The sequence below is a fragment of the Epinephelus moara genome, chromosome 5 (genome assembly GCF_006386435.1).
Source record: "Epinephelus moara isolate mb chromosome 5, YSFRI_EMoa_1.0, whole genome shotgun sequence".
NCBI lineage: Eukaryota > Metazoa > Chordata > Actinopteri > Perciformes > Serranidae > Epinephelus > Epinephelus moara.
The window spans coordinates 42,277,292-42,292,444 of record NC_065510.1 but is presented as its reverse complement, the minus strand read 5'-3'; the positions used below and the strand labels follow the sequence as shown (position 1 = coordinate 42,292,444).

At 41.0% G+C, this 15,153-nt stretch overlaps 1 protein-coding gene across 2 annotated transcripts in view; it reads left to right on the top strand.

Moving 5' to 3' along the window:
- LOC126389761 (endonuclease V-like) overlaps positions 1 to 15,153 on the top strand; it is a 111,889-nt gene that overhangs the window by 44,307 nt on the left and 52,429 nt on the right. The window lies entirely within an intron of this gene.

Here is a 15,153-nt window from a genome sequence, read left to right as displayed (position 1 = left end):
TAGGATAAGCTGGATTGGTGTCATTACTTTGGATTTGTCCTACTAGCATATTTTGTTTTAGAAATGTATTAAATTGGGCTCTAGTGTTATAAAATTAACTCTGCTCTAGACACTTTTCTAACTCATTTTAAGTGTCATCATCACTGTTAATGGAAGAAAAATAAAACAATTTTTTTTTTAACAGTTGTATAATATAGGATTTAAATTGCAATGATATGTGATTAATTTACATCAGTTAATGGGATCCATGTCATCCAATAATTGGTGATTAATCAGGCTTGAAAATATCATGGGCAGTTTGGGCGGGTGGGACAAAAAAGTAACAATAGCATATTTTTTAGCTTTTTTTTTTTTTTTTTTTTTTTTTTTTAATGTTTGGAGCCCAGCGCTCCTTGACCCTGCTCAAAGTTTCAGTTGGGTATTCTTGGCTTGATTCTCTCAAATTCCTCTTCCTCTTCTTTTTCTTCCTCTTCTTCTTCTTCTTCTTCTCCTTCTTCTTCAGTTTCTGAGTGTGCACATGGTATGGCAGTCTCATGCGCTTTTATGGGGATTTGCAGAGTGTTTACCTATGCTTATTAGGATCAACTGGCGCATGCTTTCAAATTACAAGGACAATGGGATTCATTATGGAAAGAACACAGGTGCAAACAATCCTGGGGTTTAAGAATCTGTCATGAATCTGACGTAGACTTTTCTTAGGACCTTCTTAAGAACAACTTTAAGAAAAAAACTTTTGTGCTAGCTTTAAAACTTCTTCTCCCTTGTGCCACTGTTTCACTATGTTCTGTCACAGATAAACATGTACATGTTTTTATCTCAAAAATAAAACAAGAAATAAAGACAGCATACCTAACCAGGAGACATATGTTGCTTCCTGTTTGTGGCCTCTTTGCATCGCTAAGTGATGTTGTAAAAGCATCTTAGAGAACAAAGGGCCACCATGACTGCCTTGGAACACATATCATGTAGCCACAACGTCCCCGTCTTGTTGCCCTCTACTCATCACCTCCATATATACAACAGTCTGGATGACTGATAATATTCAACAGGTTTGTGTACATTGCTATGTCATGTGTGCAGTCTTGGGCTAGATTTGGTCCATTGGTGGTCATCTCTAGGATCAAATCCATTACTTCCCAATCCCCTCCTCCTCCACATACACTGATGGGAAGACATCCACTAGTAATGGGACCCTGAGGAGCTGTATGAGATGTACAGTAACAGCCTATTTCCAGACCTCTCCTCTCTGTCTGAGTGCTTTGCACTGAGCGGAAGTCACTAATTATGTTCCTTCTGTAGACTGTATAAAAGATGTAGACGCAGACTCCCGGTCTGAAAAGTGAAGCTAATACGGAAGTGCCTTAAACCTAGTCTCCTAATGGCCAGCAGGGGGCCTAAAAGAAATTAGAATGCATTAATTACTCTACTTCTCATTTTATTTATTAACTAGTAAACATTTTTCTCTTAAGTTTACTGTCTCAGTTGCTTGTTTTAAGTCTTCAATTCAGTATGGTGCTCATTTAGTAAGTTATGATCCATGAAGAGTAAAATAGAGGATAAAGCAGAGTATGCTGTAGGGTGTGGCCACCTGGTGACCTGTAATTAAGGATAGAGGTGCAGCAATGTGTATCCAGTCAGATCCAGTGCCCGCTTCTTCACAGCTCCACCCTTTCATCCAAATATGGGCTGCGGTCAGATAGTAAAAAAAAAATCTCCTTTCCTAACCACTTTTCCTTGACCTAAATGTAAAACATCATGAGGTCAAGGGACTTAGGAAAAGACAAGACACAGAGAAGAGATTGATGGAAGAGATTCCGACAGCACTTACCCTCGGCTCCATAATTATGTGGCGGCCTATGTTATTGGCGTCGGTCTGCTGTGGTGAAACTGCATGTTCAAGATGGGGGGAGTGGATATATTGATATTGGTATCAGTTATCAGTCAAATGAGTTATTACATATCAGCATATCGGGTATCAGCAAAAAGTATCGTGCATCCCTAGTAATTACACGTTGTACTCAGGTCTGTCTTGCAAATTGAGGTCTTGATCTTAGAGAGACATCCTGATTAAATAAAGGATAAAGTAAAGTAAGTAAAGTAAATTTATGCAAGATAGGTATAATGTGTGTACATATCAGCAATCAGTTCTTACCTTTCAAACATGTTGAGTTAAAACATTGTCTGGCTCAAAATGTCCCTTTTCATGTTATGGTTAATATGCTGAATATGTTCTTGTAGAAGTGTTTATTGCGGTTTTAATGGTACAGTCTCAAGAAATAGGCTATTTTTGCTGAGATGCTCCATCAAAGAAAAACAGTAAATAATAAATATTTAATACACATAAAACATAATAAAATTGAATAACAGAATGAGCACACAAGAAGCAATACAAATATAGAATATGTTTTTGAAAGATATACAGATACATTCAAGGCAGAGAGCTGATGATAAGCCTTTGCCTTTGTTTGAAGTTGTTAACGACTCATAGAGGCTGTGGATGTGTAATGTGACAAAATAGTTGATTCCCCAAAGAACGCCTGAATGGTGGCATGTCTGTTTCTCAGAATTGCGGGACAGCATTATCTCGTTTCCTTTGGTAAAGGATGGTCCAGTGCATCTTATGATACAGAGGATAATAAAGGAAGCACTGAAGCTCCTTTCCTTAATATTATGATGATTGAAACAGCTATCCTGGCTGCTCCTTAGATACTTCCAGGTCATTCAATCAGTTGGAACCCTTCCTAAGAAAAAAAGATGATTTTAAGGTAGCCATGGTCACATCTGGCAAAAAAACAAAACAAAACAAAATAAATTGGTGTCAGCCAAAATGCCAAACTTGAGGCTTCAAAACAGGAGTCCAAAAACCAATGATGTCACAGTGGCTACGTCCACTTCTTTCATACAGTCTATGGTTCCTTCTACAGCAGTCACCTGTGCAATGTTCATTTTGAAGTCACTGTGTAGTTTAAAGTTTGTCTTGCTGTCTGGCAGTTTCTTGGAAGTATCAGAGGGGTTTGACTTGTATTTCTATGTAGCTGATGTTGATCCATGGTAGCACTGAAACAATCTCCCCACAGAGCCACCCATGCTAAAAACGCCTTCTGTCTTAGTGCTATAAAGCTCTGAGGATATTGGATGTGTACAATTTGCCCACTAAAAGGCAATAAATGTGGCTCCACACTCCAGTCTCCATTTTGGGTTTCCATACATCCCCCTGTGCCGGGCAGGAAGACAGGGAATGTAAAAGCTCCACAGCTGCACTCCCAGATTGCAAAAACAGATGGAATTTCAATGTGAGTGAGAGGCGATGGGGAGCTGCATGCATAGAATAAAAGGGATTGAGGAATGCAGTTCGTGTGTGGGTATAAGGGGAAAAGAGACGAAGGAGGAGGGATGCAGTGTGTTTGTGTGTGTGTGTGTGTGTGTGTGTGTGTGTGCTTTAGAGAGATATTGCTGATGTGTGTTTTTTGTGTGCAGATATTGAAGGCCAGGATATATTTGTGTGTGGGAAGCAAGGACTTTTGGTTTTATTATTTTTTGTTTGTTTGTTTTAGCGCTGAAGTCTGCAGATGCAAGAAGTCATTGTGCACCCCAGCAGGCCATAACAGAATGTATGTTTTTCTGTGTGTGTGTGTGTGTGTTCTCTCATGTCACCACTACCAGCCTGTGTGTGTCAAGTGTGCGTGGCTTTCTTTTCATGAGTCTTCACTTTTTCAACTTTCTCTCACCTCCTTGTTCTCGCCGACTTTGTCCGTCCTCACTGTACTGTTTTCTCTCTTCTGTTGCCGCCTTCTCTCATTCATCCATCTATCTCCACCCCCACCCCCTGCTGCTCCGTCTCCAATCTCTGAATAATTCAGGCCTGCAGAGCTAGTGTATTTTTGGTTGTTGTCACCTCTGCAGTAACACAAACACAGCCCATATTAGCGAGAACGCACACATACGCACTTACACATGCAGCCAACATGCCCATGCACACACACACACGCCGATTTACCCAAACGAGGTTGCCCACAGCAGCAAAAAAGTACCAGACTGTGAGGCCACTGAGACTCGCTAACTACGAAGAATTATCCTTACAGGGATTTCCACCCTGTCTCTGCCCTGCTATTCCAGCAATGAATAATAATATGTCTCACTTTTCTCTCTCTGCCAGACTTACACAAAGTTTGACTGTAAAGTAGTGTGTAAAGAAACACATTACTCAGAAAGTGGAAACTTCCTGAGCTTGTTTTGGTCATATGGATCTCCCTTCACTTCTGTTGGTTTTCTTGTCTGTGCTGGGTTTTGTGTTTAAGCAGTTTCTGGAATAAATAATGGAGTCATCATTAAGCACAGATAAAGACAGCAGCTGCATTCATTGATTTTTCTGCCACCTGTTTAGACGTGCCTTGCCACACTGAGATGTGCCAGAGATTGACCTTCTCTGGAGCAGGCCCAAAAGCCAGGCCACCTACCCTCAAGTGGGTGGCGATGATAGCCTGGTTCCAGACCATAGACCCCGCCCACTCAACTGAGTAGGCTTGCATCTCTGGTCTGGCATACTTCAGTGAATTTGCGATTTATCTCGTCCAAACGATGGACGGACCAGTGAACGCCGGGGGTCTAGCGATTAGCCAATCAGCGCCACGCTGATGTCAAGCTGTACGCCGGTGGGTAACTGGTGAGGATAGCAACAATGGCGACCACTACACATCCTACAGAACACATTAACGATGCTATCGAGGTATTTCGCCACTACTCGCGTTAATGGAGGACCAAATTAAGGACTAAACTGGATTTAACGGCGATGCAGCTGGGCGTGCACGACGACGGAGACATTTTAAACGGGCAATGCTCGCTTGTTTTCGGCACCCCCGAGGCATGGATACTAATGACGTCAGATTCTGGGTGAGTCGTTGATCTCTACTGATTGGTTAGGGAAAAATCAAATTCCCTCCCCCTTGTAAATCGCCTTCAATGGAAGCCATGTCAGACTAAAGGTTCTGGGAGCTTCAGTCTGACACTCAGGCTATGGCGATGACCTTACGATCTTACCTCTGTCTGCAGGCGACAAGGGAGAAATGCATGTTTGTTTGTTTTTCAACAGTATCTTTACTGATTTTAACAACAATAAACAAAGACATATACATGCACACATCCAGTATGTGTATATATACATCCTCAAACACGCAGAAAGAAAAGGACACCTGAACAAAATCTCGGTATAACTGCTGAAGATTTAACACATGTAATCCACCCCCACCCCCCACCCCAAAAGTATGAATTTAGAGATAAATAAATAAATAAATAAAATAAACATAAAATGAATGAAGAAATGAGAGAGGCAAAATGCAATTCATGAATTAAACATCGTAAATTACAGGTTGAGGATCGTGTTAGTGCAATATGACACACTTCAGTTTAAGTTCACGTTATATAAATGTACAAATTTTGACAACAATTAACAAGAAAAAGACGTTGACAGATTTGGTCATTGTAGAGGTTCACTTTTATCATATCTCTGGGTACTTCCATCACGTGGATTCAGTCTGTCCTCTCTAAAGGCCTCACTAAAAGTGCTTGTGTGTTCAGCTCTCAGTACTTTTGTAGCTTCTAACTGAATCTCTGTGGTTTGGAAGATAGTTTCTCTTCTGCGTCCTTGCTATGAGCCGTATTAGAAGTTGTGTGAAGTTGCTGCCTCACAATGAAAGTTTTTACCTAACAAAATAAAGGGGGATTTTTATTGTGACGAAGCTATAGGAAATTAAATGTGTTTGTCACTGAATTAGCAAAACTTTGTTTGCGGCTTTTCTTCAATAAAGTCAAGTCTAATGATGCCACAGGGAGGAAGAGTAAAAGTAGAAACAGCCACAGTGAGATGTTTGATTAAGAGCTGCAGACAACAGGCTCTTACTGCACCTCTACAAACAACTCACCTCCAACAGGTGAACTTGTTTTACCTGCCCTGCTGTGGAAAAACACATGGAGCAAAAATAGCAGGGGACTTTAGCCTGGATCAGCCCTCTGCTTTGGAACATCATCACCTAAGACAGGCTGTCATCAGTTAAAGACACACTTTCAAGCAGGTGCTACAAGCTCTGTTTTGATGCTCTTTTTATCCACTTTGGCACCTTATTTACACTACAAGTACAAAACTCACTTTATTTTCATTGGTGTTACTTGGCACCCTGATTTGGCTTTCAAACATGTAGATTTACTGCTTTTCTCGTTTTATGTGTGTGAATTTAACTTTTTGGGGTTTCTCTGTCAGACTTTACAAGCAATCTGAAGATGTCACTTTGGGCTCAGGGAAACTGTAATCAGTGTTTTTCACTGTTTTCTGATGTTTTGTTGGACATTTTATAGACAGTTAATCAAATATATCAGATAAATCAATAATAAAAATGAATGATAGTTCCAACCCCACTGATAACAATAATATAAACAAATTTCCCCGTTTGTTCTTTGAAAACCAAATTCTCTTTGGAGCAGCGAGGATGTCACACTGACTCACACTGGCAACACAAAACAACGTGTTTCATGAAATTGGACAGTAACAGACTAGTCTAAGAGGAAAACGTGTAAGAAAGAGAGGGTAAGAGAAGCCTGCACAGCCATGAAACACTCACATCGGACAACTGACAGGGTAAAACATCCGTGAAGATTGACACCGGTGCTCCACTGGTGCCAGCTGTACCAGTCCGAAGTTTTCTGAACGTGCAGAGAGGATGTGACTGATTTAAACCAGAGCTCCCCTTTGGGCCCTGAGGCTGTCTAAATGTTAATATATGGCTGCGTGACATTCTGGTGCTTGAGCCACTGGACTGTGGACCTCCACAGAGAGACTGGAGGAAGGTTGGAGAGAGACGAAAGAGCTGCAGGGGGGGGTATGAGAGAGAAGTGAGGTGGGAGGAGAGAGAGAAGCATAGAGATCTGGAGGAAGAAGTTTAATGATTGGAGTGATAAAAAGGATTTGGTGTGAAAACAGTGAAGGCAGGTGGATTCCAGGGACAAGGGGAATTATAGAAATTATTTGGAAAAGGAAGGAGGGATCGAAGGAGGAGAGCAGACTGGCATAGCTTCAGGGCTTGAGGGGCTTTGGGGGGCTGGAGGATAAAGACCTGCCCGAGGCCACTGGACCAAAGCCAGGACTCAGACACCTTCAGGTGCATGTGTGTGTGTGTGACCTGAATGTTCCAAAAACCCCTGCAGAGAGCCAGCAGTGCACATCTGTTCACCTGTGCATTCCCGCCTTGCCAGGGACTGTGAGAAAACCATTTCTGAAAGGATCAGACTTGAGTCGAGGGTTTTCTTTGCTCTACAGCAACACAGCTGTCACATTTTTTTCAATTTACTACAGCTTTTTCCTCCATTTTGTCTTTGTCAGGTACACACGGAGCGATAATTTATGCTGCTCTAAACCAGAGTGGGAAAATTTATTTAATGCATTATTTACAAGGTTTGTTTAGGTTCACACTGCCTAATTAGGTCCAACATTTGGGTTTAAAAATTTTGGTTCTCTGCTAGCAGCTGCCTTGGTCGCAATCCCTGTTGCTTAAAAGGAGTAGTTTGGTATTTTAGGAAATGGGCCTATGTTCCTTTCTTGCCAAAAGTTGAAAGATACCACTCTAATGTCTGCACCTTAAATATTAAGCTTGAGCCAACTTAGCATGGCATAAGGACTGGAAACAGGTGGAAACAGCTACAACAGGTGACAAAATCCAACTTCCAGCACCTCTTAAGCTCACTAATGAACTCCCCAAGCTAACTGGCCGCTGCTGTTACTCTCGGCAAGAATGGGAAAATGAGAAACCGGCAGGCTTCTGCATTGTGTTAGTTAGTAATGAGGATGCCATGATACTGGGATCCCTTTGAGGTTATCTCTGATTGTTCTGAATGATTCATCTGAATATAAGTACAGCTGCATGCTCCTCTCCCATGGGAGAACAGTACAAAAGGTGCCACTTGTAGTAATATATTCAAGATGGGCTATAAGATCATATAGAATATAGCATACCTGGCAATGACTGATGATAATGCAGAACCTTCATGTGAATAAAACTGCCCACTCCAGCTCCTACAGAAAGTAAAGAAATAAAAGAGTTAGTTATCCTAGTTTACTGCTAGCAAGCTAATCAGCTAGCATGTTTACTGCTGGATAATACACTGTTGTCATTGCTTTTCTCTTGCTTGTAGAAGAGCATTATTTCCTGTCTACATTAAGTTTATGTTGTCAAGGTAGAAAGGATCTATGCTACAGTATTTTTATTAAAAAGTTTTAGAGTGGACACATTTCAGTAGGAGTTGATTATTGAAAAAGACATTTGTTGTCTTTTTACTACAGTGGCATTGAGCTGTGTCCTCTTCAATATCAAATATTTCTCCAGCTAGACACTCTGAGCAGGAAAGTCAAGGTAAAGTCTTGCTGGAGTACAGACTATATTGAAACAAGACTATGGGCATTTTCATGGTATGATTGATTCATACTGTGCCTGAGTAGAATTGTACCCACTCCCCTGCACTTAACTGTCACATTAGTAGTATTGGCCCATGCCTGGGTACACTTGAGTCATCATCTGTGTGACATTTATTTATGTTATTTCTACAGTTAAGGAAAGAGTGCTAATCGTAAGAGCCCATACAATGCAGTTGACCTTTGCATTGTGCCTACTATGGTTTATATTTTGGAGACAGTGTCAAGAACGACCCTCTGCTTGCCTCCCTACTTTATCACCCACAGCTACGCAGTTGAGAGGATGCCATCAGTGTGTGCACATACACAGATGCTGTACTCTGTTGAACTCTGCCGACTGCAGTAGCAAAGTGCCTTCATGTTTGACACAGTTTGAATTGAACCTGAGTACACATGAACCGTATTCAAGAGCACCACCTTTTCAATTGGACTGAGCATGGATCGACATACTGTGTCTGGGTACGGTACGCAGTGTTCACATTAATCAAACAGACTTTGTGGTCTAGGGTATTTGGATGACAGCCGAGGTCCCTCCCTTGTAACTTTTGATGAACAGTAGCGACTTTGGCTACATGACAATCTTGGGCACGCGTGCCTCCATTAGCAGGCAGTAGTTTATCTAATGGCACGCTAGCAATAAGCATGCATGAGAGTTTGTTTTTTTTAATGTTTAAGTGCAGGGTTTCCCACACATTCGTTTATTTGTGCTGACCGGTCATGATAACAATATCTGCTGCAATGTATTGATTTTCTATTTTGGAGTTAGACCGTTCATTAGGAGCGCTGTTGAAATATATAATGTCTACCATTCACTCATGAAGAACTTCACACTGCATTTACTGACATGCAGAAACCTTTGAATTTAGAGGGGACACAAAGTAATACAAAGGAATGGACACAAACATACACATGTAAAGTTTGCAACTTTGGCATTGCACTTGATTAAAGTGTGGATGTAAACGACATACCACGTTTGGCAGTCATAGCAAGATACTGTGATTTGACCGTAAGGGAAGATCTCTGCTGCTTAAAACCAATGACTCAAACAACAAAAGTTGAGGACATAGCCAACGTTTTTATGGAGCATTTGAGGAATGAGGGATTGATGTTAAACTGATATGGCACACTGATAGAGTGCCCCAGGAATGAGTCATAAAACCCTGAAATGAGTTAGCATTTTAGCACTCCCGGTTCCCCCGTCTCAAAGTCAATGGGGTTTTTGAATGGGTTCTTGGTTAGATGCCTGGTATAAAGCCTGCAGTAAACACAAGCTGAACAGACTTTTACATTTTGTTCTACGACATTAAATACATTAGTAAATACCCCTTAATTAAGCACCTTAAAAGAGTGGTTGCTAACAAATGGCTAAATGAGACTAACGTCACACTGATCAAGACATTACAGCCTTGTTGTGGTAGGGGTGATAAATCATGTGACCGTAGTATCCCCAGATAGCACACATACATCTGGCCGACATCGGCCCAATGTATCAAGTTTAGATCGTTAAGACGTAGCAGGGAGAGCGTTTGCTCATTGCCAAGACGTTGGCCTTTAATCGAAAATGACCACCACGCAACGTTCAAACGATCAATGAAAGAAGCTGCGCTCAGTGGGCGCTCCTTCATTAATATTCATATGCTTCACTAACTACGACCTTTATTCATTTAGGTCGGACCTTTCAAACTACAAATATTTCACCATGCAATGTAAGAAATCAGTGCTAACATTCAAAAATAGCTAACTGTTACCCTATTTCGTGTGCAAGTGTGCACAATGAAGAGACAAAAGTCAATTTGAAAAGCTTTATTTTCAAATTTCCACAAACAATATCTGACGGCCAGTCCGCTTCTCCTGGCAGCCTGCAAGACACAGAAAAGACGATGAACACATAACTTCAAGAAACAAATCCCAACTTCACCACTGTATTTTTATTTAGCATTTCAGCTGTCTTTTAGCCAGATTGAAGGCTTTGGGTCCGTCACTCTGCTTAATTTAGTGTTGAAACAGTTAAATAACAGGATCCACTAACTCCGTTAACTGTTAACAGCAGCTCAACAATCAGTCCTTCATCTCGGAAAAACAGTGGCTTCAAAACTGCGCTATTACCTGTAGCCACCGGGTCAGTTTGCTTTGCAGAGGAGGAGACCTCGACTGATAAATTGCCCAAAAAATCACATTAACAACATACCGAATCCATCCTTAAACTTCACTATTTCACCTCCGCACTCCTCTCACCCACACTTGAGCACCTGTCCAGGGCCCTGGAGGTCAGGCCGGGGGGGCCGCGGGACCACGGGTGGCAGCTCCGAGCACTTCCACTTTAACCCAAAACGAGTGCTCACGATAACCAGATGAGCAGATAACGTCAACTAGGGAAAATAAAATTAAAACACCACAGTTGTAGCCTGTTAGCTAACATGAGCTAAACCGCTAAACTAGCTATCAGCTAACGAAAGATAACGTTAGCTGGTGGGGACATGTGCTATATACACCCAGTCGTGCTTCGCCACTCACCAGGAACCTCTTTTAACGGTCACAGAAGAAACAACAAAGCTATTTTCTGCCAATTTATTCCAGTTAGCTTACCTGAAACCAACTGCGATGAGATGCTGTGTCCTGCGAGCTCAGTTCCAAACAAACACCGCGGAGATGAAATTCCGCCTCTGTGGCGACTTCCATATGTGGGCAGACATTCTACGGCACTGGGCCGACCCAAAGCCGACGTAACAGAGACGTTTGATGAACTGGGACAAAAGAGTATTAAATTTAAAGATATCCGCCCATGTGGCCAACGTTTGTCAGACATTATAAATTCAGGGCCGATGTGTCGTCCTCAGGCCAACATCGGCCAGATGTATGTGTGCTATCTGGGTCGTTTGTTTATAACCTAACATTAGCTTTTAAATTCTGACGATTGCATTTGGGGTTCAAAAATCATTAAAGTGGTGTTCATTTGTGAGGATTTCATTTGTTCTTTCAAACGTTGTGATGGTCACTGCCCACATACCTAAATGTCTTTTATGTTGGTATACATATATTCACTCAATGGTTCTAGAGGGCAAAGCCAAAAGTTTATGACAACAGCAAACATGGAGGAGGTTGTAATAATGTACCTTTAATGGACAGTGGTGGTCTGTGAGGCCATAAAATACTTTGCAACAAGTGTACAGAGAATTCTTCTCACTATGCTACCGACTTGCACCATTCCACCATTTTTAAAATGTCTTTGTCATTTTCGATGTTCGCATCTCACTTGAACTACTCTACACAATCTCTGGTGTTACAGCTGTTTCGTCTGTATCCACAAACTTTCAGAAAATGTGCAATGTGACTGTAGCAGCAAAATCCCTGAGTGTATTGAATGGCGCAAGGGTGCATTTAATCCTCATTAAATCAAAGAATGAATTATTTCTTCTTTCAAAACTAACAGTCTTATTTGAAAGAATTTCTTAATCCACCCAACAGAGACCGAAACTGTTGCTGGCTAAAAGCTGACTCAATGATCATAGTGACAAAGTGGACACATTATCCAGGTTTGTGTCCCCCCAGCAGGGAATGGTGAACGCAGCAGGTGACCCTTTGTTACTGTTGTTATACTTGGGGTGTGTGTGTGTGTGTGTGTGTGTGTGTGTGTGTGTGTGTGTGTGTGTGTGTGCGTCCACGTGTAAGCCTAGCTCAAGCAGCTATGGGGCCCCAAGCATATTTTTTTCTTTATGGCACAATGTAAATAAGTACTCTCAAACCTGCTGTTCTGTTGCATTCTGTTTTTAGGTTTCCAACATTTCTCCAGCTGTAGCTTCTACCTGGATCTGCCTCTCAACTCAGAGTATTTTTACCCACTATTCAGAGCAGCAATCTGTGCAGGGACAGAAAACAGTCCAGCAGGTTAGATGGTTAGCCACTGCAGGTTTATTATTGTGTGCTACACTAATTCTGATCACCACAGGCTCTTTATGTGTAGAAGACTGAACAAACATAATGAGTATGATTCAACCAACGTTTCCAGGCAGGGAGGAGTTCATTCAATTAGTGTGTGTGTGTGTGTGTGTGTGTGTGTGTGTGTGTGTGTGTGATTTTTTATTTGGTTTATCTGACATAGTGGCTTCACTTTAATTGGTACGAGAGTGTTTATCTCCTATAACGCGTGCACACGCACACACACATACACACACACACACACACACACACACACACACACACACACACACACACACACACATCTAAATGGCCTACCCAGGATCAGATGACTGTGTAGAGCAGTTTGATCAAGAGAGACCAGGTTTATGAATTCAAGCAGCTTCAACGAATCAAAGCGTTGATCAAATGCGGGTGTGTGTAACCTCTGTTTGATGCTGTTGGGAAGAAGATGGCACAAATTGGCCAAAAATAATCAAACTAGGCCTCATTTTTTCTTTTTACGTTTTGACAATTAATAGTAGCAGACTGCCACCTGCATCTGGAGATTTGATTTGATCGATTAAACACAATCCAAGGGGTAACACATTAAAGTAAGAACAATAATTTCTAACCTGTTCCCAAGATGGTAAAAGACAGACAAAAATCATGTAACGTATTAGGCATTGATTTCTCCTTACTCCCTAAATACCTGTCCCTCTTTGTTTTTGTTAGCTAGATACTGTATTGAATAACAAGCTTTTTCTCAGTTTGCTAGTACACAGAAAGGGCATCTGGCTACTCTTTATACTTACTGTAAGGCACTATAAGAGAGCAACGCTTTTCGACTTCTTCAGTGACACATTGCAGGTTAACTGCATCTCTAAACTGCTGCCGTCTGGAAAATTTTTTTAGTATTTTGTTAATGCTGATGTTGAATACGATTGAAAACCTTTGCAAAACCTGCAAACTGCAACACCAGGTTGACATTGGCATTCTCCAAGGATAGGCTACAAAATACTATACAGTATGACAGGAAACCATCAAAGGACAGCTGTTATGCAGGTTACAGTTTGTTAATGCAGAGCTATTAAGCTGTCAAACAAGTTGCTTCACTGATTTTAATGGATACCTAATGCAGGCTAAATGTGCCCTGAAAGCTGTGTCATTTAAGTAGAACTAAAATAAATATTGAATTGTGAAATGTGATTAGACCTTAACCTCTGGACAGAAATGAGAAACTGGGATGTGACATCTGCATTAATGATCAGAATCCTGGATAATGCTACAATTATATAAGGAAGTTAATCTGACCATTCCTGTGTTGCTTATGTTTCATATAATATCCCAAACATTGTTAAAATCAGGAAGAGACATAAGAGGGACTAGTGTACATGTAAAGGTACTAAGTGTCAGTCTATATAATGACAAGAGACAATTTTTCACAAAAAAAAAACAAAACAAAAACAGACACAACCAAGGACAATAGGCAGGAACATCATAAGTGAAGGTGAAATGCTCAACATCTTGTAAAAAAAGTAAATGAAAAGAAGCAAGGTTACATCATAGTATCACAGATAATGGGTCCTTTATGTCCGTGATCATCCTTATGGTCCTTATGATCCTTGACTTTGATACCCGGAAAGCCAGGGTATGGAGAAATCTTCCACTCATGCATAAGCTATAGTCCATTCTGTATGTCTTAATACCAAGGGGAATAAAACAAATAAAACATGTAAATTAAACATCGTTTCAGATTCAAATAAGATTTCCATTTTTTCAGTATTTTTCACATTTTTAGTAGTATGTCTCAGAGAAAAAGTCAGTTTTCCCATAAAATAAATTTCTTTAACTATTTCTGTCCATTCTGAGGTTGTTGGAGAGTCTTAACTCAGCCTTTTCCTGGTTATTGCTTTTTTACAACCTACCAGTAGTATTTTTAATAAATATCTGTCCTGCTTTATTAGCCCAGTTGGCACATTTCCCAAATACATTACACTGAAGTTAAAATCCAGCTCTAAACTCATTATTGATCTGATCTCTGTAACCACATCTACATAGTAAGAAGAAATTTTAGTACACTCCCAGAGAATTCAACTAAAACATACTTACACAGCAATAAAGAGATTTATCCCCTCACAGTGGATGTCTGGCCTGTAGGGCGGTAAAATGTCCAGAAACAGCAGTAGCTGCCTTATCTTACTATGACGAAAACTCTGTCTGTCTGTGGGTGTGTCTGTTCCACGTTTTTATCCTCACTGACTTGTTCAGTCCATGTGAAATTTGGCACAGTGGTAGAGGGTCATGGGAGGATGCGAATGAAGCAATATTACATCCATTGGCCAAAGGGGGGCGCTATAGCAGCTGATTGAAATTGCAAACTTGGGCATATCTCATGCCCAAAGGGGGGCGCTATAGCAGCTGATTGAAATTGCAAACTTGGGCATATCTCATGCCCTGTATGTCGTAGAGACATGAAACTTTGCACAGAGATGCCTCTCCTCATGAGGAACAAATTTCCCTCAAGAACCCATAACTTCCGGTTATATAGATTTTCCGCCATTATGAATTTTGTGAAAAACACTTAAAATCGATCTCTTCCTAGGAAGTTTGACAGATCTGCATGAAACTCGGTGAACATAATCTAGAGACCAATATCTAAAGTTCCCTCTTGGCAAAAGTTGGAAAACTTACTAAAACTGAGCTTCTTTAAGGCAATGAATGTTGCGGCGGGCGTGGCTCATCACATAAAGGTGTATAACATCTCAAGGGTTTCACCAATCACCACGCAACTTTGTAGGCAT